The following is a 23,986-nucleotide window of genomic DNA, read 5'->3' as shown; positions in this document are numbered from 1 at the left end:
AAGTCCACATTTTTTCGACAATTTGAAAGAACTGTTTTTTTTTTAGCTTGTGAGGTTTGTTTTTCCATATGAAGTCTAGAAAATTTTTATTAATTCCTTTAGCAGTAGAGTCATTAACAAAAAGAGAAAGCGAAGGATATACAAAACGAGATAACCCTTCTGCTTTGGACAGAAGAACCCTTCCATAAAGGGAAAGGTCTCTTTGGAGCCAAAGATTAAAGATGTTTTTGTTTTTTTTGACCCGTCCAGAAAAATGTAACTGTTGTCGAGCTGCCAAATTTTTTGTTAAATAAATACCAAGATACCTTACAGCCTCTTTTACAGAAATACCATCAATTGAAGAATCATCACTTTTATAGAGTGTCATTATCTCACACTTGGACATATTCAATTTCAATCCAGAAGCACATGAAAACTGCTCATTTACATTTATAGCCTTTGTTAATTGACTCTTATCTTTCAAAAAAAAAGTCTTGTCATCAGCCAACTGGGAGATTTGAATTTCTCTATCAAAGATGGATATACCTTCCAAGCTTTTTTCATGAATAATACTTAATGATAAAAGTTCTGTAACTAAAATAAACAAAAAAGGGGAGATTTGAGAGCCCTGTCTGACACCGCGGGTAATGAAAAATCTCTTAGAAGTGTTAAAGTTAATTAAGACAGAGCTGCTAATATCTTTATAAAACATTTCAATTATACTAACAAAAAAGTCACCAAAACCAAATAACTTGAGAGTCTGTAAAAGAAATTCATGCTCAAGGGTGTCAAACGCTTTATAAAAATCTAAGAAAAATTAGATATCAAATTAGGATCTATACAGTTGACACCATTAATATTAAGAACAGTAAGAGAATTTATTTTGCAGTTCCTCTTCTCTAAAGTGAAAAATTAACTAGAATTCATCTCTCCTTCTTCCAACCATTTAGCCCTCGACCTAACAAATGCCGCGTTTCCACCGAAATTACATTTGTACCAGGAACTTTTTTTCCCAGGAACTTTTTTCCCCTCAGACCTGTTGCTTTCTGCGTTTCCACCGCGGTGTAAAGTATCGGGAAGATTAGGCAAATAGACCGGTGACGTAGGTCTGCGCGCGTTTCTCAATACAAAGTACCGCTGATAAAAAAAAAAAAAAAAAAAAAAGTACTCTGATTTTGGACGTGCATCCTTGGTAGTTAGTTCAGACTTTGTGCATTCATCTCGGGAGTGTGATGTCCGCGACGACGCAAGTCCAGTAAATCTATAAACAGCAGCGTACTTGATAACTTCAGTCAGCTCGTCTTGGCTCCTGCAGTTTTCCTTACTGTATATTTACAAAAAAACGAAATAGGATATCAAATATCACTGCCTCCTTTGGTTTTCATTTAAGCATAATAACAGCTGCAGAAATGTACTTAGTTCAGGGATATGTGTATACGCAACCATTACAATGAAACGAAATGTTATATAAATTTGCCTTTTTTATTTTCATTTTAACATATAGATAAATTTAATACAGATCAAAGAAAACCTGTTAGATTTACCCTGCAGCATAGAGCTCACCGTCTATGAGATTGGCGACACACATTTTTAAATAGGCGCTGTCTTTATAAATAAACCATAGATTTGAGTTTTAAACCACTACATTCTCGCCTGAAATACTTTTAAAATTACATTTCATGACACAATAACAGTAATGTTTGAAAATGATCCGAATAAATGGTGTTTGAACTCAACCAATGCTGCGTGAACTCAGATCGCTTTGGCTACTGCAATTTTCGCCTCAGTATATTTACAATAAAACGAAATAGGATATAAAATACCACTGCCTCCTTTCATTTTCATTTAAACATAAGAACAGCTGCAGAAATGTACTTAGTTCAGGGATATGTGTGACGTTATATACAGCCATTACAATGAAACGAAATATTATATAAACTTGCCTTTTTATTTTAATTTTAACATATAGATAAATTGAATACAGACCAAAGAAAACCGGTTATATTTACCCCGCAGCTGAATTATATTTTATGTTTAACCACTAAAGAGACATCAGAGCCAGCGGCACATATCAGAAGGTTCCGGGTAAAAAAATGCCCCCCAGAAAGTCCCTGCTGGCGAGGTGGTACTTTTTTAAAGTTCCGGAACTTTCGGGGGCAGGACTTTGGTGCTAAACATGCTGATTGGTTGAGTTCACGCAGCATTGGTTGAGTTCAACCACCATTTATTCGGATCAACATTTTCAAAATATTACTGTTATTGTGTCATGAAATGTAATTTTAAAAGTATTTCAGGCGAGAATGTAATTGTTTGAAACTCAAATCTGTTGTTTATTTATAAAGACAGCGCCTATTTAAAAATGTGTTTCGCCGATCTCGTAGAAGATGAGCTCCACTCGATCAGCGGGAGCTCAGTCCTCATGTATCCGCAGAGAGCAGCCTCTCCTGGGATAGACCTTCTGATATGCGCCGCTGGCTCTGATGTGTCTTTAGTGGTTAAAACATAACATATAATTCAGCTGCGGGGTAAATCTAACAGGTTTTCTTTGGTCTGTATTCAATTTATCTATATGTAAAAATGAAAATAAAAAGGCAAGTCTATATAATATTTCTTTCATTGTAATGGCTGTATATAACGTTACACTTATCCCTGAACTAAGTACATTTCTGCAGCTGTTATTATGTTTAAATGAAAATGAAAGGAGGCAGTGGTATTTTATATCCTATTTCGTTTTATTGTAAATATACTGAGGGGAAAATTGCAGTAGCCAAAGCGATCTGAGTTCACGCAGCATTGGTTGAGTTCAACCACCATTTATTCGGATAATTTTCAAATATTACTGTTATTGTGTCATGAAATGTAATTTTAAAAGTATTTCAGGCGAGAATGTAGTTGTTTAAAACTCAAATCTATGGTTTATTTATAAAGACAGCGCCTATTTAAAAATGTGTTTCGCCGATCTCGTAGACGGTGAGCTCCACTCAATCAGCGGGAGCTCAGTCCTCATGTATCCGCAGAGAGCAGCCTCTCCTGGGATAGACCTTCTGATATGCGCCGCTGGCTCTGATGTGTCTTTAGTGGTTAAACATAAAATATAATTCAGCTGCAGGGTAAATCTAACAGGTTTTCTTTGGTCTGTATTCAATTTATCTATATGTTAAAATGAAAATAAAAAAGGCAAGTCTATATAATATTTCTTTCATTGTAATGGCTGCCTATACACATTTCCCTGACCTAAGTACATTTCTGCAGTTGTTATTATGCTTAAATGAAAACGAAAGGAGGCAGTGGTATTTGATATCATATTTCGTTTTATTGTAAATATACAGTAGGCAAAATTGCAGTAGCCAAGACGAGCTGACTGAAGTTATCAAGTATCATATATATATATATATATATATATATATATATATATATATATATATATATATATATAGAGTATATAGTTACGCTGCTGTTTATAGATTTACCGAACTTGCATAGTTGCAGACATCACACTCCCCAGTCGAATGCACAAAGTCTGAACTAACTACCGAGGATGCACGTCCAAAATCAGCGTACTTTTTTTATTTATTTTTTTTATCAGAGGTACTTTGTATTGAGAAACGCGCGCAGACCTACGTCACCAGTCATTTGCCTAATCTACCCGGTACTTTACACCGCGGTGGAAACGCAGAAAGCAACAGGTCTGGGGGGAAAAAAGTTCCTGGGAAAAAAAAGTTCCTGGTACAAATGTTCCGGGTAATTTCGGTGGAAACGCGGCATTATTGAACCGTTCAACCAGCACATTGGTCTGAGGGTGGTAGACGGTGGTCCGGAGCTGCTTTACTTTAAGGAGACTGCAGAGGTCAGCCATCGTCCGGGACATGAAGGGGGTGCCCTAGTCGGTCAATATCTCTCGGGGGATGCCAACCCGGGAACACAGCAGGAAGAGCTCCTGGGCGATGGCAGTGGCAGTTTGTGCAGTGGAATGGCTTCGGGGTACCGGGTCGCGTAGTCCACGATGACCAGTATGTGTTCATGGCCCCGGGCGGACTTTGGCAGCGGCCCTACTAAATACATTCCTATTGGCTCAAAGGGCACCTCGATGTTGGGCAGCGGAATTAGCGGAGCTGGGGGAGGAGTACGTGACGACGTCCGTTGGCAGTCCGGACAAGCCTGGCAGAACCGATTGATCTCTGCCTCCATGCCGGGCCAGTGGAATCTGTCTCGGATCCGTTGGGTAGTATTTTGCCACCTGGACCATGAAGTGTGGGGTCGGGTGCGGTGGCGGTTGGACCTCTTTTCCCCTCAATCACCCTTACTTGCTTCCAGCAGTATTTAAGCTGATCATCCCCGAGCTGCTCCTCCACAAATTTTCCCCCACCCCTAACCTGTTGGAAGACATCGTAAAAAAAGGTTAGAACTTTGGGGTGGGGGGGTGGGGGGGGCTCACCATCTCGGCCGCTGTCCGTGGCTCAGAGGGCAGGGGCCCGTCGAGGAGCTTGGCAGAGGTTTTGTTTCTTCGGGCGGTTCCCGGCAGGGCTGGCAGGCTGGGTAACTCGGGTGAGTAGCTGTTCCAGGCCTGGCCAGTCTCTCCCCAATAGCACGGGTACCGGCAAGTCCTTGACCACGCCCACTTCCAGGGGCCCGGCGCCAGTCTGTGCGCTGGGTGCCCTCTGGCATGCGTCGCTCCTGGTACACCCTCTGGGGAAACGGCGGTGCTGGCTCCCCAGCCTCTCGACATAAGTCGCTTCCGCTAGCTCGACTGCCTCGACGAGATCTCCTACAGTCCGCGGGTTCCTCATTCCGGCTGTCTGTCGAAGGGGGCGTGGCAGGGCATGCAGATACCGGTCTATGACAACGCGTTCTGCCACTTGGGTAGCGCTGGGGTTCCCGGTGAGCATCCAGTGATGGGCGAGGCGGTTGAGTTCGGCGGCTTGGGCACGGGCTGGCAATCGGCTGTTATATTCCCAATTCCGGAACAACTGGGCCGCAGCGATGGGAGACAGCCCTACACAGGCCAGGATTTCCTTCCGTAGCTTGTCGTATGAGTCTCTTTGGCTCGCTGGCATGGAGAAATAGGCCTGCTGGGGTTCCCCTGTCAGCAACGGGGCCAGTATCCGTGCCCAACTTTCGAGGGGCCAGTCCTCTCGAGTGGCTATGGACTCGAACATGCCCAGATAATGTTCCACGTCGTCGTGGATGGTCATATTCGGCAGGAGCTGAGTGGCTTGAGCACGGGGATCCGGAAGCGGGACCCGCTGGGCAGCTGCGAAGCGGAGAGCGGCGACTTCACGCTCCGTCTCTCCCTGCCGAGTAGCCATGTGTTCCACAATTTGCTGCTGTCGAATACTGATCTTCGTCAGGTGTTTAAGGAGTTCCTCCATGGCTGGGGGAGGAGTCACCGCCTGACGAAACACAGAGAAGGAAAAAAAAAAAAAACGGTGAGTAATGGAGTGGCGATGCCAGTGATTCTTCAGCAGTTTGCCCACATTCTCCACCAGTGTCGCGGGCTGAAGAATCACACGGCAGGCTGAAATGAAAGTTTGAAGCCCCGGAGGGTGTATTTATTGGTGACAGTGATTGTGAAGGTGCCAGAAGTGTCCTGTGCTCGTCCTCGGTCCTGCGTGATCCTGTTCGCCGGCCGACTGAGTGCAAAAGGGAATCGGGGTCCGGTGCTCAGGTGGCGGGCTGATCGGTCACTCACTTTCTGGAGAGATAAGAGAATCAACATTAGCTGGCATTTCTGTTGGAGAGCTTTCTCACCCGTGTCTTCTCGGGTGCAGCTTTTGTAGTCGACCTCTTAGCGGTTTCAGCTGGGTCCGATCAGCCCGCGGTGATTGTGTGCAGGTGGATGTCCTCTGTTGCCAGGGCGATGCTGATCGGTGCCCGGGACATGGCTCACAACTTTTAACAAATTGCAGGGCTGATGATGAAACTAAAAAGAAATCAATTCTAGATTTTATAGACATTTTACCATTTGACCAAGTAAAGTCCTTTATGTCAGGATGAAAAAAATGCCAAGGATCTGTGAGGGAGAGAGAGGAACATATTGATAAAATATTATTAGAATTATTATTAAAATTGAGACCTTCATTGCTTCTAGAAGGAAATATGTCCAGTGTGTTATCTAAACATTCATTAAAGTCACCGCCTAAAATTAGAAAGGAGCCCGGGTATTTACTCAGCAATTCAGTCAATTTACAAGTAATTTGAGAAACTAACATTTTTTTAGCAGAGAGGGAGTTACAGCCATATAAATTGCAAATAATAAAAGTTGAATTATCTTGTTTTAACATAATAATAATCCATCTACCTTCATTTGAATTTAATACCTCCAGAATTTGCCCCTTAAATTTGTGCAAAAGAATTGAAACCCCAGCTAAATGATTAGTACCATGGCTACAAAAGATAACATTTCCCTATTGATTTTTCAAGAATTTAACATCTGACTCACACGAGTGTGTTTCCTGAAGAAAAATGTAATCAGTTTCGCAGCTTTTACAAAATAAAAAAATTTGGTATATATATATATATATATATAAATATATATATATATATATATATATATATATATATATATATATATATATGTACCAACGACTGAAGAAACTGTATGGAAACTTTACTTTAAAGGAAGTAATGATAAACGACCTACTGAGGTCATAGAACAAACAGAATGACTCATCGTTTCAAATATTTTTATTAGAGCACATAAACACATCATTATATTATCTATATCATACACAAGAGTATAATGCATATCCACATAGAAATACGTGCAGTTAGGACCTACAGTCCTCTTTTTGTTTTTAGAACATACAACAATGGTAAAAGAAGAACAGAATCAACAGATAGACATACTGAGTACAGAAAAACAAAACAAAAAAAAAACATCTAAATAATCCCTCTTCCCCACCCTACCCAGCCTTATCCTTCCACCTAAATAATACTATACTATAATTAGAAGGACACATTAATTTCCACTGCCTGAAGTGAGATAGTGAATGAGAGGTGACCGTACATTTTCAAAGTGTGGGAGTTTATCCATAAGAATATATTTTATTCTCTCTAAATGGAGAGTGTTAGTAAGATCACTAAACCATATCTTTGTAGAGGGTGTTTCTTTATTTTTCCAATGCATGAGAAGTAGCTTCTTTGCAGTGATGAGACTATAGGACAGGAAGCATTGTTGGTAGTTGTTTAACCTTTTAATATCGTCTGAAATTCCTAAAATAATAATGAGTGGATTTGGCTCCAGTTGTATCTTGAGTATCCTAGAAATTAAACTGAAGATATTAAACCAAAAGATCTTAACCTTGGGACACAGGACGAAGCTGTGAAGCAACGTGTCTTCTGCAACAAGGCATCTGTCACATAGAGGGGATATCTCAGGGTATGTTTTGTGTAACCTTTCCTTAGAATAGTGAAGACGATGTAGAATCTTAAAGTGAATTAGACAGTGCCTAGCATTGTTAGAACAACGATGAGTATGTTCCAAACTCTTTTCCCATAGAGGATCTGGGATCACAGTGCCCAATTCTTCCTCCCAATTTGTTTTTATGGAAGTGGAGATCACTGGATTGATAGACTGCAAAGTGTCATAAATATAAGATATAGATTTTTCTAAGCAAGACATGGGTTGGAGGCATCAAACAAGACAAGAGCCTGAGAAGGTCTCAAAATTTTGCAAATATTTTCTTACATAGTTTCTAATTTGCAAGTATCTAAAGAAACTACTACCCGGTATATTATATTTACTGTGTAATTGTGCAAAGGATGCAAAAATGCCATTAATGTATAACTCTCCTATTGTATGGATGCCTCTGTTCATCCAGAGATTAAAAGTATTATCAAGAATGGATGGTCGAAAATAGGTCAAAGAGCCAACCTCTTCTGGGTCCTTACCCTTTTTATGTATCACTGTAATAACCGCTTCTGTTAAAGTAGGAGGTAGGACACCATCCACGTGGGCTTGAGTGAACACCCTGTGTAGATATGGGCGCAGGGTTACATTAAATTTTTTATACAGCTCACCTGGAAGGCCATCAGGGCCTGGAGCTTTATTACTTTTGAGTGAAGTAATAGCCTTTTTAACTTCTTCAATAGAAATTTCAGAGTTCAGCTGAGCTGCCTCATTTTCATCTAGTTTGGGGAGATTGCACTTATTTAAGAAATCTTGCATAGCTGTATAGTCTGTATTACTTTTGGAAGTGTATACATTTTTGTAGAATTGGAGAAATCGATCATTGTTGTCCTTAGGTTTAATCAGAATCTCAACTTTATAAGATTTAATTTTATGTATCATGCGATCATTTTCCTGCTTTCTGAGTTGCCGGGCTAAGAGTCTATGTGGCTTGTCATTAAACTCAAAATGTTTTTGTTTTGTATATAAAAATGCCTTACTAATCTTTGCAGAAAGTATCTTGTTATATTCATATTTTAAGGCAGATATCTTTTTGTGCAAGTCACTATTGGCATTCTCTTTATCCAGGAGGTTAATTTGGTTGTCTAGTTCGAGTAGTCTAGCTTTGTTCATTTTCTTTCTAGATGCTTGAAATGAAATTATAGAGCCTCTAATAAATGCTTTGAATGCCTCCCATAGAACCGAAGGGGTGGTTTCTGAATTATCATTAGTATCAAAATAAAGGGATATCTGAGATTCTAGGTAATCACAGAACTCTTTTTCGGCTAATAAAAGAGGGTTTAGCCTCCAGTTTGTCTGTGGCTTAACAATGTTTTGAATATTCAGAGTACACGTAAGGGGACTGTGATCTGAGATCAAAATGTTGTGGTATTTCGGATATACAGCATAAGGTGTTAGTTTTGCATCTATAAGAAAATAATCTATCCTGCTGTAAGAGTTATGTGTTGCAGAATAAAAGGAGTAATCTCTGCTAGTCTGGTTGGCTATTCTCCAAATGTCAGACAGATTAGTATTGTTGATAAATGTATTAAGAAAGACACTTGACTTACTCTTCTCTGCTCTGCGAGTGGAAGATCTGTCTAAATACAGATCTAATACACAATTGAAGACCCCTGCAATAATCAAGTTCGATTAGGATAAATCTGGTATAAGAGATATTGCCTTCTGAAAATTTTTTAGATTTTACCTCTTTTAATTGGGTTGTTAAGTCCACGCACATTCCAGCTAGCTAAGGTTACACCCCTCCTTCCTTCTTTTGTATTCAGATCATTTTGTATAGGCATATCAGAAAAAAATAGAGTAAATAGCTGTTCCGATTAGTACACTTTCAAATTGTGACTTTATAGTAGTTAGACGGCTAAGTCCCACCCCCCCTTCCCCATCCTATAAACTCTTTTAAACCCTCTAGAACAAACTGAGAAAACAAAGAATAAGAACATTTCTAGCCAATACTAAACAAACGTATGGCACGAAAGTACTTCGGGAAGTATTAAAATAAACAAATAAGTATAATAAAATAGTCTAACCAAAAAACTATTACTTCCCTGAGCTGTTACTGTTAGCCCTTGTTAACTTAAGTAACTAGAGCTTCTCAAATAGCTCGTCAGATTAATTTAAATGAAACAAAAACATTTATGCTGTGGTTTAACGCACAGTCTCACCATATTTCGATGGATTGAACCCATATATTAGTATAACTGCTCTGTCCATTTAGCTGGGCCACCTGATGTGTCACTTCCTCTGTCAATATCTATTATGGCTGTCCAAAATGTTTCTCAGCATAATCTTGAGCTTCCTTTGGGTCGGTGAACGACATTTTCACTCCTCCGTGTGTCACCATCAGCCTGGCAGGATAAATCAAGTCCGTATCTGACGTCTGACTTTCCTCGTAACATTTCTCTAACTTTAGTGAACGCCGCTCTCTGTTTGACCACAGAGGGAGGGAAATCTGGAAATATGTGTATTTTGCGCCCTTGGTATTCCAGCTTTTTCTTTTCTATGGCCTTGCGTAGTAGTCGTGGTAGTAGTGAAGTCTTAAAATGAAGGGTCTTGGGGGTCCTCTGGTTTCGGTTTCTGGTGGTTTATCCTGTGTGCGCGATCTATCAGTGGTTGCTCCGGCAGAGACAGCGTTTCGGATAGGAGTTGTGAGATGAACTCTCTGGGCAGAGGACCCTCATTTCCCTCCGGTATTCCTATAATCCTAATATTATTCCGTCTGGATCGCGCCTCGAGGTCCTCACATTTTTCATCCAGATGTTTAATTTTAGTTGTCAGATGATCCACTGTAGATTGCAGTGTGGAGAGGATGTCGGAGTGGGAAGAAGCGCTTTCTTCCAGTTCTTTTAGTGCGGTCTCGTGTACTGTTGATTTACCTCTCAGCTCAGAGATAGATTTCTGGACGTTTTCATTAAGTGATGAAATCTCGCCCCTGATGGTAGCAGAAACTTCTGTGATGCGGTTTTCTATGGTGGCGCAAACCTCTGATCTGATCCGGTTCACATCTGCGCTTAAAGCAGCGATGGCCGCGAGCAACGTCTTATTAGAGGGTTTCTCCACAGTGTTGTCATCAGCCTCCGGGGCTTCTGAGCAAGGCGCGCTCGAGGACTCTAGGCCTAACTCAGGTGCCTCGCTTTTCTTGACTTTCAGTTTAACCATTGTTGAAACCGAGCAGAAAATTTTGTTCCGGTGATTACCACAACGTTTATGTTCTTCACAAAGTGGGTAACAATCTATGATTTTGCGTTTTTGCTCAGTTTTTGAACGGACTTTTGACGAGCTATCTGGAGGTGCGTCTTAGCCTTCCATTGCTCGCTCCTCCCCCCCAAACAGAATGACTTATCTTGAACCTAGATAATCACTTCTCATGCCAAATTAACTGGCAAATTGGGCAAAAATATTAATCAGTGCTACCGAGAAATTTGTCAAGTTTGGGTGTCATTTTAAATTATATGACGTCATTACATTGCCGTCTTGCCACCAGCCAATCGCTGCACTGCCGATCATGGTTTCAAGTATCGATACATATCCGCTTTTAAGCCAACACATGAACGCGCAATTATCTCAGATAACTCAATCCAGCGATACTAATCATACACAACAGGTGTGTTCGAAGAACCCAATTAGCCGGATAATGATTAGCACGATGATATCATCTTGGATGTGTCATTTGATCTCGGATGTAATAAGCGACGTACGAAGAACGGGCCCCAGGTTAGTACTTTTGGATTTTTTTCAGTAATTATCTAATAGGCCTGGTTACTCCTTTTGGAAATTTTTACTAATTGTCTAAAAATCTTGTAAAAAAAAAAAAAAAAAAGAGTCAATGCCCAATCTCAGAATCTAAGCAGGTTTGGGCCAGGTTATTACTTTTTGATTTTTTCAGTAATTATGTAATAGGCCTGGTTAGTACTTTTGGAAATTTTTACTAATTGTCTAATAATCTTGTAAAAAAAAAAAAAAAAAAAAAAAAAGTCAATGCCGATCTCAGAATCTAAGCAGTTTTGGGCCAGGTTATTACTTTTTGATTTTTTCAGTAATTGTGTAATAGGCCTGGTTAGTACTTTTGGAAATTTTTTACTAATTGTCTAAAAATCTTGAAAAAAAAAAAAAAAAAGTCAATGCCGATCTCAGAATCTAAGCAGTTTTGGGCCTGGTTAGTACTTTTGGAAATTTTTACAAATTGTCTAATAATCTTGTAAAAAAAAAAAAAGTCAATGCCCAATCTACTTATATAAAGCACTGGCGATTATAGTGGCTGATCTTAAAATAGCCCTCTCTTTGCAGCCTCCTTCGCTGATAGCTATACCAACCTGGCTATGCCCGATCTCGTCTGATCTCCAAATCTAAGCAGGTTTGGGCCAGGTTAGTTCTTTTGGATTTTTTTCAGTAATTATCTAATAGGCCTGGTTAGTTCTTTAGGAAATTTTTAATAATTGTCTAATAATCTTGTAAAAAAAAAAAAAAGATTCAATGCCCTATCTCAGAATCTAAGCAGGTTTGGGCCAGGTTAGTATTTTTTTTTTTTTTTTCAGTAATTATCTAATAGGCCTGGTTAGTACTTTTTGAAATTTTTACTAAATGTCTAATAATCTTTAAAAAAAAAAAAAAAAGGCAATGCCCAATCTAAGAATCTAAGCAGGTTTGAGCCTAATTAGTACTTGGATGGGAGACCGCCTGGGATTACCAGGTGCTGTAAGCTTTTGGGTTTCCTTCCCTACATATATAATGCACTGGCGATTATAGTGGCTGATCTTAAAATAGCCCTCTCTTTGCAGCCTCCTTCGCTGATGACTATACCAACCTGGCTATGCCCGATCTCATCTGATCTCCAAATCTAAGCAGGCTTGGGCCAGGTTAGTTCTTTTGGATTTTTTTCAGTAATTATCTAATAGGCCTGGTTAGTTCTTTTGAATTTTTTTTATAATTGTCTAATAATCTGGTAAAAAAAAAAAAAAAAAAAGATTAATTGCCTTATCTCAGAATCTAAGCAGGTTTGGGCCAGGTTAGTATTTTTTTATTTTTTCAGTAATTATCTAATAGGCCTGGTTAGTACTTTTGGAAATTTTTACTAATTGTCTAATAATCTAGTAAAAAAAAAAAAAAAAAAAAAGTCAATGCCCAATCTCAGAATCTAAGCAGGTTTGAGCCTGGTTAGTACTTGGATGGGAGACCGCCTGGGATTACCAGGTGCTGTAAGCTTTTGGGTTTCCTTCCCTTCTTATATAATGCACTGGCAATTGTAGTGGCTGATCTTTAAATAGCCCTCTCTTTGCAGCCTCCTTCGCTTACAGCTATACCAACCTGGCTATGCCCCATCTCGTCTGATCTCCAAATCTAAGCAGGTTTGGGCCAGGTTAGTACTTTTGGATTTTTTTCAGTAATTATCTAATAGGCCTTGTTAGTACTTTTGGAAATTTTTAATAATTGTCAAATAATCTTGTAAAAATAAAATAAAAGTCAATGCCCAATCTCAGAATCTAAGCAGGCTTGGGCCAGGTTAGTACTTTTACATTTTTTTCAGTAATTATCTAATAGGCCTGGTCAGTATTTTTGGAAATTTGTACTAATTGTTAAATAATCTTGAAAAAAAAAAAAAAAGTCAATGCCGATCTCCAAATCTAAGCAGGTTTGGGCTAGGTTAGTACTTTTGGATTTTTTTCAGTAATTATCCAATAGGCCTGGTTAGGTACTTTTGGAAATTTGTACTAATTGTCTAATAATCTTGTAAAAAATATATAAATAAAAAGTCCATGCCCAATCTCAGAATCTAAGCAGGTTTGGGCCAGGTTAGTACTTTTGGATTTTTTCAAAAATTATGTAATAGGCCTGGTTAGTACTCTTGGAAATTTTTACTAATTGTCTAATAATCTTTTTTGAGATGGTTTGAGCCAGGTTAGTACTTGGATGGGAGAACACCTGGGAATACCAGGTGCTGTAAGCTTTTGGTTTTCCTTCGCTACTTATATAATGCATTGGCGATTAGATTGGCTGATCTTTAAATAGCCCTCTCTTTGCAACCTGGCTATGCCTGATCTCGTCTGATCTCGGAAGCTAAGCAGGTTTGGCCCTGGTTGGTACTTGGATAGGAGACCGCCTGGGAATACCAGGTGCTTTAAGGTTTAGGGTTTTCTTTCCTACTTATATGATGTACCGGCGATTAGATTGGCTGATCTTTAAATAGCCCTCTCTTTGCAGCAGTCTTCGCTTATGGCCATACCAACCTTGCTATGCCAGATCATGTCTGAGCTCGAAAGCTAAGCAGGTTTTGCCTGGTTAGTACTTGGATGGGAGACGGCCTGGAAATACCAGTTGCTGTAATATTTTTGGCAATTTTTACTAATTACATAATAATCTTGCAAAAAAAAAGAGTCAATGCCCAATCTTTGATTTTTAGCAGGTATGGACCTGTTTAGTGTTTGGATGGGAGACCGCCTCGGAATACCAGGTGCTCTAATATTTTTGGAAATTTATAACTAATTATATAATAAAATAAAAATTAAAAAAAGAGTCAATGCCCGATCTCTGAATCTTAGCATGTATTGGCCTGGTTAGTGCTTGGATGGGAGACCGCCTCGGAATACCAGGTGCTGTAAGCTTTTGGGTTTTCATTCCTACTTATATAATGTACCGGCGATTAATTTGGCTGATCTTTAAATAGCCCTCTATTTGCAGCAGCCTTCGCTTGAGGCCATACCAACCTGGCTATGCCTGATCTCGTCTCATCTCGGAAGCTAAGCAGGTTTGGGTCTGGTTGGTCCTTGGATGGGAGACCGCCTGGGAATAACAAGTGCTTTAAGGTTTAGGGTTTTCTTTCCTACTTATATAATGTACCGACGATTAGATTGGCTGATCTTTAAATAGCTCTCTCTTTGCAGCAGTCTTCGCTTATGGCCATACCAACCTGGCTATGCCAGATCATGTCTGAGCTCGGAAGCTAAGCAGATTTGGGCCTGGTTAGTACTTGGATGGGGGACTGCCTCGGAATACCAGTTGCTTTAAGATTTTTTGAAATTTTTCACAAATTATGTAATAATCTTGAAAAAAAAAATCAATGCCCGATCTCTGAATAATAGCAGGTTTTGCCTGGTTAGTACTTGGATGGGAGACGGCCTGGAAATACCAGTTCCTATAATATAATTACATAATAATCTTGCAAAAAAAAAAAGAGTCAATGCCCAATCTTTGAATCTTAGGAGGTATGGACCTGTTTAGTGCCTGGATGGGAGACCGCCTCAGAATACCAGTTGCTGTAATATTTTTGGAAATTTGTACTAATTATATAATAATCTTGAAAAAAAAGAGTCAATGCCCAAATCTTTGAATCTTAGCAGCTATGGACCTGTTTAGTGTTTGGATGGGAGACCGCCTCGGAATACCAGGTGCTCTAATATTATTGGAAATGTATTACTAATTATATAATAATCTTAAAAAAAAAAAAAAAAAAAAAGAGTCAATGCCCGATCTCTGAATCTTAGCAGGTATTGGCCTGGTTAGTGCTTGGATGGGAGACCGCCTCGGAATACCAGGTGCTGTAAGCTTTTGGGTTTTCATTCCTACTTAATGTATGGGCAATTTGATTGGCTGATCTTTAAATAGTCCTCTCTTTCCAGCAGCCTTCGCTTGCGACCATAACAACCTGGCTATGCCTGATCTCGTCTGCTGTCGGAAGCTAAGCAGGTTTGGGCCTGTTTGGTACTTAGATGGGAGACCTCCTGGGAATACCAGGTGCTTTAAGCTTTAGGGTTTTCTTTCCTACTTATATAATGTACCGGCGATTAGATTGGCTGATCTTTAAATAGCTCTCTCTTTGCAGCAGTCTTCGCTTATGGCCATACCACCCTGGCTATGTCAGATAATGTCTGAGCTCGGAAGCTAAGCAGGTTTGGGCCTGGTTAGTACTCGGATGGGGGACTGCCTAGTAATACCAGGTGCTGTAAGATTTTTGGAAATTTTTCACAAATTCTATAATAATCTTGCAAGAAAAAAAGAAGAGTCAATGCCCAATATCTGAATCTTAGCAGGTATGGGCCTAGTTAGTAATTGGATGGGAGACCCTCTGGTAATACCAGTTGCTTTAAGATTTCTGCAAATTTATCACAAATTATATAATAATCTTGAAAAAAAAAAAAAAAGTCAATGCCCGATCTCTGAATAATAGCAGGTTTTGACTGGTTAGTACTTGGATGGGAGACGGCCTAGTAATACCAGGTGCTGTAAGATTTTTGGAAATTTTTTAGAAATTATATAATAACCTTGCAAGAAAAAAAAGAAAAGAGTCAATGCCCAATATCTGAATCTTAGCAGGTATGGGCCTGGTTAGTAATTGGATGGGACACCGCCTCGGAATACCAGTTGCTGTAATATTTTTGGAAATTTGTACTAATTATATAATAATCTTGAAAAAAAAGAGTCAATGCCCAATCTTTGAATCTTAGCAGCTATGGACCTGTTTAGTGTTTGGATGGGAGACCGCCTTGGAATACCAGGTGCTCTAATATTATTGGAAATGTATTACTAATTATATAATAATCTTAAAAAAGATACAATGCCCGATCTCTGAATCTTAGCAGGTATTGGCCTGGTTAGTGCTTGGATGGGAGACCGCCTCGGAATACCAGGTGCTGTAAGCTTTTGGGTTTTCATTCCTACTTAATGTATGGGCGATTTGATTGGCTGATCTTTAAATAGTCCTCTCTTTGCAGCAGCCTTCGCTTGCGACCATAACAACCTGGCTATGCCTGATCTCGTCTGCTCTCTGAAGCTAAGCAGGTTTGGGCCTGGTTGGTACTTAGATGGGAGACCGCCTGGGAATACCAGGTGCTTTAAGCTTTAGGGTTTTCTTTCCTACTTATATAATGTACCGGCAATTAGATTGGCTGATCTTTAAATAGCTCTCTCTTTGAAGCAGTCTTCGCTTATGGCCATACCACCCTGGCTATGCCGGATCATGTCTGAGCTCGGAAGCTAAGCAGGTTTGGGCCTGGTTAGTACTTGGATGGGGGACTGCCTAGTAATACCAGGTGCTGTAAGATTTTTGGAAATTTTTTTAGAAATTATATAATAATCTTGCAAGAAAAAAAAGAAAAGAGTCAATGCCCAATATCTGAATCTTAGCAGGTATGGGCCTGGTTAGTAATTGGATGGGAGACCGCCTCGGAATACCAGTTGCTGTAATATTTTTGGAAATTTGTACTAATTATATAATAATCTTGAAAAAAAAAATCAATGCCCGATCTCTGAATAATAGCAGGTTTTGCCTGGTTAGTACTTGGATGGGAGACGGCCTGGAAATACCAGTTCCTATAATATAATTACATAATAATCTTGCAAAAAAAAAAAAGAGTCAATGCCCAATCTTTGAATCTTAGGAGGTATGGACCTGTTTAGTGCCTGGATGGGAGACCGCCTCAGAATACCAGTTGCTGTAATATTTTTGGAAATTTGTACTAATTATATAATAATCTTGAAAAAAAAGAGTCAATGCCCAAATCTTTGAATCTTAGCAGCTATGGACCTGTTTAGTGTTTGGATGGGAGACCGCCTCGGAATACCAGGTGCTCTAATATTATTGGAAATGTATTACTAATTATATAATAATCTTAAAAAAAAAAAAAAAAAAAAAAGAGTCAATGCCGATCTCTGAATCTTAGCAGGTATTGGCCTGGTTAGTGCTTGGATGGGAGACCGCCTCGGAATACCAGGTGCTGTAAGCTATTGGGTTTTCATTCCTACTTAATGTATGGGCAATTTGATTGGCTGATCTTTAAATAGTCCTCTCTTTCCAGCAGCCTTCGCTTGCGACCATAACAACCTGGCTATGCCTGATCTCGTCTGCTGTCGGAAGCTAAGCAGGTTTGGGCCTGTTTGGTACTTAGATGGGAGACCGCCTGGGAATACCAGGTGCTTTAAGCTTTAGGGTTTTCTTTCCTACTTATATAATGTACCGGCGATTAGATTGGCTGATCTTTAAATAGCTCTCTCTTTGCAGCAGTCTTCGCTTATGGCCATACCACCCTGGCTATGCCAGATAATGTCTGAGCTCGGAAGCTAAGCAGGTTTGGGCCTGGTTAGTACTCGGATGGGGGACTGCCTAGTAATACCAGGTGCTGTAAGATTTTTGGAAATTTTTCACAAATTCTATAATAATCTTGCAAGAAAAAAAGAAGAGTCAATGCCCAATATCTGAATCTTAGCAGGTATGGGCCTAGTTAGTAATTGGATGGGAGACCCTCTGGTAATACCAGTTGCTTTAAGATTTCTGCAAATTTTTCACAAATTATATAATAATCTTGAAAAAAAAAAAAAAGTCAATGCCCGATCTCTGAATAATAGCAGGTTTTGACTGGTTAGTACTTGGATGGGAGACGGCCTAGTAATACCAGGTGCTGTAAGATTTTTGGAAATTTTTTAGAAATTATATAATAACCTTGCAAGAAAAAAAAGAAAAGAGTCAATGCCCAATATCTGAATCTTAGCAGGTATGGGCCTGGTTAGTAATTGGATGGGACACCGCCTCGGAATACCAGTTGCTGTAATATTTTTGGAAATTTGTACTAATTATATAATAATCTTGAAAAAAAAGAGTCAATGCCCAATCTTTGAATCTTAGCAGCTATGGACCTGTTTAGTGTTTGGATGGGAGACCGCCTTGGAATACCAGGTGCTCTAATATTATTGGAAATGTATTACTAATTATATAATAATCTTAAAAAAGATACAATGCCCGATCTCTGAATCTTAGCAGGTATTGGCCTGGTTAGTGCTTGGATGGGAGACCGCCTCGGAATACCAGGTGCTGTAAGCTTTTGGGTTTTCATTCCTACTTAATGTATGGGCGATTTGATTGGCTGATCTTTAAATAGTCCTCTCTTTGCAGCAGCCTTCGCTTGCGACCATAACAACCTGGCTATGCCTGATCTCGTCTGCTCTCTGAAGCTAAGCAGGTTTGGGCCTGGTTGGTACTTAGATGGGAGACCGCCTGGGAATACCAGGTGCTTTAAGCTTTAGGGTTTTCTTTCCTACTTATATAATGTACCGGCGATTAGATTGGCTGATCTTTAAATAGCTCTCTCTTTGAAGCAGTCTTCGCTTATGGCCATACCACCCTGGCTATGCCGGATCATGTCTGAGCTCGGAAGCTAAGCAGGTTTGGGCCTGGTTAGTACTTGGATGGGGGACTGCCTAGTAATACCAGGTGCTGTAAGATTTTTGGAAATTTTTTAGAAATTATATAATAATCTTGCAAGAAAAAAAAGAAAAGAGTCAATGCCCAATATCTGAATCTTAGCAGGTATGGGCCTGGTTAGTAATTGGATGGGAGACCGCCTCGGAATACCAGTTGCTGTAATATTTTTGGAAATTTGTACTAATTATATAATAATCTTGAAAAAAAAGAGTCAATGCCCAATCTTTGAATCTTAGCAGCTATGGACCTGTTTAGTGTTTGGATGGGAGACCGCCTCGGAATACCAGGTGCTCTAATATTATTGGAAATGTATTACTAATTATATAATAATCTAAAAAAAAAAAAAAAAAAAAAAAGAGTCAATGCCCGATCTCTGAATCTTAGCAGGTAATGGCCTGGTTAGTGCTTGGATGGGAGACCGCCTCGGAATACCAGGTGCTGTAAGCTTTTGGGTTTTCATTCCTACTTAATGTATGGGCAATTTGATTGGCTGATCTTTAAATAGTCCTCTCTTTCCAGCAGCCTTCGCTTGCGACCATAACAACCTGGCTATGCCTGATCTCGTCTGCTGTCGGAAGCTAAGCAGGTTTGGGCCTGTTTGGTACTTAGATGGGAGACCGCCTGGGAATACCAGGTGCTTTAAGCTTTAGGGTTTTCTTTCCTACTTATATAATGTACCGGCGATTAGATTGGCTGATCTTTAAATAGCTCTCTCTTTGCAGCAGTCTTCGCTTATGGCCATACCACCCTGGCTATGCCAGATAATGTCTGAGCTCGGAAGCTAAGCAGGTTTGGGCCTGGTTAGTACTCGGATGGGGGACTGCCTAGTAATACCAGGTGCTGTAAGATTTTTGGAAATTTTTCACAAATTCTATAATAATCTTGCAAGAAAAAAAGAAAAGAGTCAATGCCCGATCTCTGAATAATAGCAGGTTTTGCCTGGTTAGTACTTGGATGGGAGACGGCCTGGAAATACCAGTTGCAGTAATATTTTTGGCAATTTTTACTAATTATATAATAATCTTGTAAGAAAAAAAGAAAAGAGTCAATGCCCAATATCTGAATCTTAGCAGGTATGGGCCTGGTTAGTAATTGGATGGGAGACCCTCTGGTAATACCAGTTGCTTTAAGATTTCTGCAAATTTTTCACAAATTATATAATAATCTTAAAAAAAAAAAAAAAAAAGTCAATGCCCGATCTCTGAATAATAGCAGGTTTTGCCTGGTTAGTACTTGGATGGGAGACGGCCTGGAAATACCAGTTGCAGTAATATTTTTGGCAATTTTTACTAATTATATAATAATCTTGCAAAAAAAAAAAAAAGAGTCAATGCCCAATCTTTGAATCTTAGCAGCTATGGACCTGTTTAGTGTTTGGATGGGAGACCGCCTCGGAATACCAGGTGCTCTAATATTATTGGAAATTTATTACTAATTATATAATAATCTAAAAAAAAAAAAAAAAGAGTCAATGCCCGATCTCTGAATCTTAGCAGGTATTGGCCTGGTTAGTGCTTGGATGGGAGACCGCCTCGGAATACCAAGTGCTGTAAGCTTTTGGGTTTTCATTCCTACTTAATGTATGGGCGATTTGATTGGCTGATCTTTAAATAGTCCTCTCTTTCCAGCAGCCTTCGCTTGCGACCATAACAACCTGGCTATGCCTGATCTCGTCTGCTCTCGGAACCTAAGCAGGTTTGGGCCTGGTTGGTACTTAGATGGGAGACCGCCTGGGAATACCAGGTGCTTTAAGCTTTAGGGTTTTCTTTCCTACTTATATAATGTACCGGCGATTAGATTGGCTGATCTTTAAATAGCTCTCTCTTTGCAGCAGTCTTCGCTTATGGCCATACCACCCTGGCTATGCCAGATCATGTCTGAGCTCGGAAGCTAAGCAGGTTTGGGCCTGGTTAGTAATTGGATGGGAGACCCCCTGGTAATACCAGTTGCTTTGAAATTTTTCACAAATTATATAATAATCTTGCAAGAAAAAAAGAAAAGATTCAATGCCCAATATCTGAATCTTAGCAGGTATGGGCCTGGTTAGTAATTGAATGGGAGACCCCCTGGTAATACCAGTTGCTTTAAGATTTTTGGAAATTTTTCACAAATTATATAATAATCTTGAAAAAAAAAAAAAAAAAGTCAATGCCCGATCTCTGAATAATAGCAGGTTTTGCCTGGTTAGTACTTGGACGGGAGACGGCCTGGAAATACCAGTTGCTGTAATATTTTTGGCAATTTTTACTAATTACATAATAATCTTGCAAAAAAAAAAAAAAAAAGAGTCAATGCCCAATCTTTAAATTTTAGGAGGTATGGACCTGTTTAGTGCTTGGATGGGAGACCGCCTCGGAATACCAGTTGCTGTAATATTTTTGGAAATTTGTACTAATTATATAATAATCTTGAAAAAAAAGAGTCAATGCCCAATCTTTGAATCTTAGCAGCTATGGACCTGTTTAGTGTTTGGATGGGAGACCGCCTTGGAATACCAGGTGCTCTAATATTATTGGAAATTTTCTACTAATTATATAATAATCTTAAAAAAGAGTCAATGCCCGATCTCTGAATCTTAGCAGGTATTGGCCTGGTTAGTGCTTGGATGGGAGACCGCCTCGGAATACCAGGTGCTGTAAGCTTTTGGGTTTTCATTCCTACTTAAGGTATGGGCGATTTGATTGGCTGATCTTTAAATAGTCCTCTCTTTGCAGCAGCCTTCGCTTGCGACCATAACAACCTGGCTATGCCTGATCTCGTCTGCTCTCGGAAGCTAAGCAGGTTTGGGCCTGGTTAGTACTTGGATGGGGGACTGCCTAGTAATACCAGGTGCTGTAAGATTTTTGGAAATTTTTTACAAATTATATAATAATCTTGCAAGAAAAAAAGAAAAGAGTCAATGCCCAATATCTAAATCTTAGCAGCTATGGACCTGTTTAGTGTTTGGATGGGAGATCGCCTTGGAATACCAGGTGCTCTAATATTATTGGAAATTTATTACTAATTATATAATAATCTTAAAAAAGAGTCAATGCCCGATCTCTGAATCTTAGCAGGTATTGGCCTGGTTAGTGCTTGGATGGGAGACCGCCTCGGAATACCTGGTGCTGTAAGCTTTTGGGTTTTCATTCCTACTTAATGTATGGGCGATTTGATTGGCTGATCTTTAAATAGTCCTCTCTTTGCAGCAGCCTTCGCTTGCGACCATAACAACCTGGCTATGCCTGATCTCGTCTGCTCTCGGAAGCTAAGCAGGTTTGGGCCTGGTTGGTACTTAGATGGGAGACCGCCTGGGAATACCAGGTGCTTTAAGCTTTAGGGTTTTCTTTCCTACTTATATAATGTACCGGCGATTAGATTGGCTGATCTTTAAATAGCTCTCTCTTTGAAGCAGTCTTCGCTTATGGCCATACCACACTGGCTATGCCAGATAATGTCTGAGCTCGGAAGCTAAGCAGGTTTGGGAAGCTAATACCAGGTGCTGTAAGATTTTTGGAAATTTTTCACAAATTCTATAATAATCTTGCAAGAAAAAAAGAAAAGAGTCAATGCCCAATATCTGAATCTTAGCAGGTATGGGCCTGGTTAGTAATTGGATGGGAGACCCTCTGGTAATACCAGTTGCTTTAAGATTTCTGCAAATTTTTCACAAATTATATAATAATCTTGAAAAAAAAAAAAAAGTCAATGCCCGATCTCTGAATAATAGCAGGTTTTGCCTGGTTAGTACTTGGATGGGAGACGGCCTGGAAATACCAGTTGCAGTAATATTTTTGGCAATTTTTACTAATTATATAATAATCTTGCAAAAAAAAAAGAGTCAATCCCAATCTTTGAATCTTAGCAGCTATGGACCTGTTTAGTGTTTGGATGGGAGACCGCCTCGGAATACCAGGTGCTCTAATATTATTGGCAATTTTTACTAATTATATAATAATCTTGCAAAAAAAAAAAGAGTCAATGCCCAATCTTTGAATCTTAGCAGCTATGGACCTGTTTAGTGTTTGGATGGGAGATCGCCTTGGAATACCAGGTGCTCTAATATTATTGGAAATTTATTACTAATTATATAATAATCTTAAAAAAGAGTCAATGCCCGATCTCTGAATCTTAGCAGGTATTGGCCTGGTTAGTGCTTGGATGGGAGACCGCCTCGGAATACCAGGTGCTGTAAGCTTTTGGGTTTTCATTCCTACTTAATGTATGGGCGATTTGATTGGCTGATCTTTAAATAGTCCTCTCTTTCATGCAGCCTTCGCTTGCGACCATAACAACCTGGCTATGCCTGATCTCGTCTGCTCTCGGAACCTAAGCAGGTTTGGGCCTGGTTGGTACTTAAATGGGAGACCCCCTGGTAATACCAGTTGCTTTAAGATTTTTGGAAATTTTTCACAAATTATATAATAATCTTGAAAAAAAAAAAAAAAAAGTCAATGCCCGATCTCTGAATAATAGCAGGTTTTGCCTGGTTAGTACTTGGACGGGAGACGGCCTGGAAATACCAGTTGCTGTAATATTTTTGGCAATTTTTACTAATTACATAATAATCTTGTAAAAAAAAAAAAAAAAAAAGAGTCAATGCCCAATCTTTGAATTTTAGGAGGTATGGACCTGTTTAGTGCTTGGATGGGAGACCGCCTCGGAATACCAGTTGCTGTAATATTTTTGGAAATTTGTACTAATTATATAATAATCTTGAAAAAAAAGAGTCAATGCCCAATCTTTGAATCTTAGCAGCTATGGACCTGTTTAGTGTTTGGATGGGAGACCGCCTTGGAATACCAGGTGCTCTAATATTATTGGAAATTTATTACTAATTATATAATAATCTTAAAAAAGAGTCAATGCCCGATCTCTGAATCTTAGCAGGTATTGGCCTGGTTAGTGCTTGGATGGGAGACCGCCTCGGAATACCAGGTGCTGTAAGCTTTTGGGTTTTCATTCCTACTTAAGGTATGGGCGATTTGATTGGCTGATCTTTAAATAGTCCTCTCTTTGCAGCAGCCTTCGCTTGCGACCATAACTACCTGGCTATGCCTGATCTCGTCTGCTCTCGGAAGCTAAGCAGGTTTGGGCCTGGTTAGTACTTGGATGGGGGACTGCCTAGTAATACCAGGTGCTGTAAGATTTTTGGAAATTTTTTACAAATTATATAATAATCTTGCAAGAGAAAAAGAAAAGAGTCAATGCCCAATATCTGAATCTTAGCAGGTATGGGCCTGGTTAGTAATTGGATGGGAGACCGCCTCGGAATACCAGTTGCTGTAATATTTTTGGAAATTTGTACTAATTATATAATATTCTTGAAAAAAAAAAGTCAATGCCCAATCTTTGAATCTTAGCAGCTATGGACCTGTTTAGTGTTTGGATGGGAGACCGCCTTGGAATACCAGGTGCTCTAATAGTACTGGAAA

The 23,986-nt window shown here is 39.6% G+C and overlaps 1 long non-coding RNA gene and 16 pseudogenes across 2 annotated transcripts in view; 16 read left to right on the top strand and 1 right to left on the bottom strand.

The window, feature by feature from the left end:
• Positions 1 to 13,450: 13,450 nt before the first annotated feature.
• LOC127943542 (uncharacterized) overlaps positions 13,451 to 23,986 on the bottom strand; it is a 30,037-nt gene continuing 19,501 nt past the window's right edge. For both annotated transcript variants that reach the window (XR_008149754.1, XR_008149748.1), the window contains exons 2-3: positions 14,289 to 14,364; positions 13,451 to 13,608 (exon numbers count right to left, since the gene is read on the bottom strand). This is a non-coding gene — a long non-coding RNA (uncharacterized LOC127943542). The remainder of the gene's footprint in view (positions 13,609 to 14,288; positions 14,365 to 23,986) is intronic.
• On the top strand, positions 14,068 to 14,186 carry LOC127962511 (uncharacterized; annotated as a pseudogene).
• On the top strand, positions 14,271 to 14,389 carry LOC127962526 (uncharacterized; annotated as a pseudogene).
• On the top strand, positions 15,006 to 15,124 carry LOC127961240 (uncharacterized; annotated as a pseudogene).
• LOC127959172 (uncharacterized) lies at positions 16,098 to 16,216 on the top strand (annotated as a pseudogene).
• LOC127958364 (uncharacterized) lies at positions 16,301 to 16,419 on the top strand (annotated as a pseudogene).
• Positions 17,181 to 17,299, top strand: LOC127961499 (uncharacterized; annotated as a pseudogene).
• LOC127964512 (uncharacterized) lies at positions 17,384 to 17,502 on the top strand (annotated as a pseudogene).
• Positions 18,272 to 18,390, top strand: LOC127959108 (uncharacterized; annotated as a pseudogene).
• On the top strand, positions 18,475 to 18,593 carry LOC127958359 (uncharacterized; annotated as a pseudogene).
• Positions 19,100 to 19,218, top strand: LOC127961495 (uncharacterized; annotated as a pseudogene).
• LOC127964509 (uncharacterized) lies at positions 19,303 to 19,421 on the top strand (annotated as a pseudogene).
• On the top strand, positions 20,209 to 20,327 carry LOC127961314 (uncharacterized; annotated as a pseudogene).
• Positions 20,412 to 20,530, top strand: LOC127963130 (uncharacterized; annotated as a pseudogene).
• On the top strand, positions 21,295 to 21,413 carry LOC127958166 (uncharacterized; annotated as a pseudogene).
• LOC127958639 (uncharacterized) lies at positions 21,769 to 21,887 on the top strand (annotated as a pseudogene).
• On the top strand, positions 23,582 to 23,700 carry LOC127961204 (uncharacterized; annotated as a pseudogene).

Source organism: Carassius gibelio, chromosome A3, assembly GCF_023724105.1.
Source record: "Carassius gibelio isolate Cgi1373 ecotype wild population from Czech Republic chromosome A3, carGib1.2-hapl.c, whole genome shotgun sequence".
Taxonomy (NCBI): domain Eukaryota; kingdom Metazoa; phylum Chordata; class Actinopteri; order Cypriniformes; family Cyprinidae; genus Carassius; species Carassius gibelio.
The sequence above is the reverse complement of the archived record's forward strand: the minus strand, read 5'-3'. Positions and strand labels throughout refer to the sequence as shown.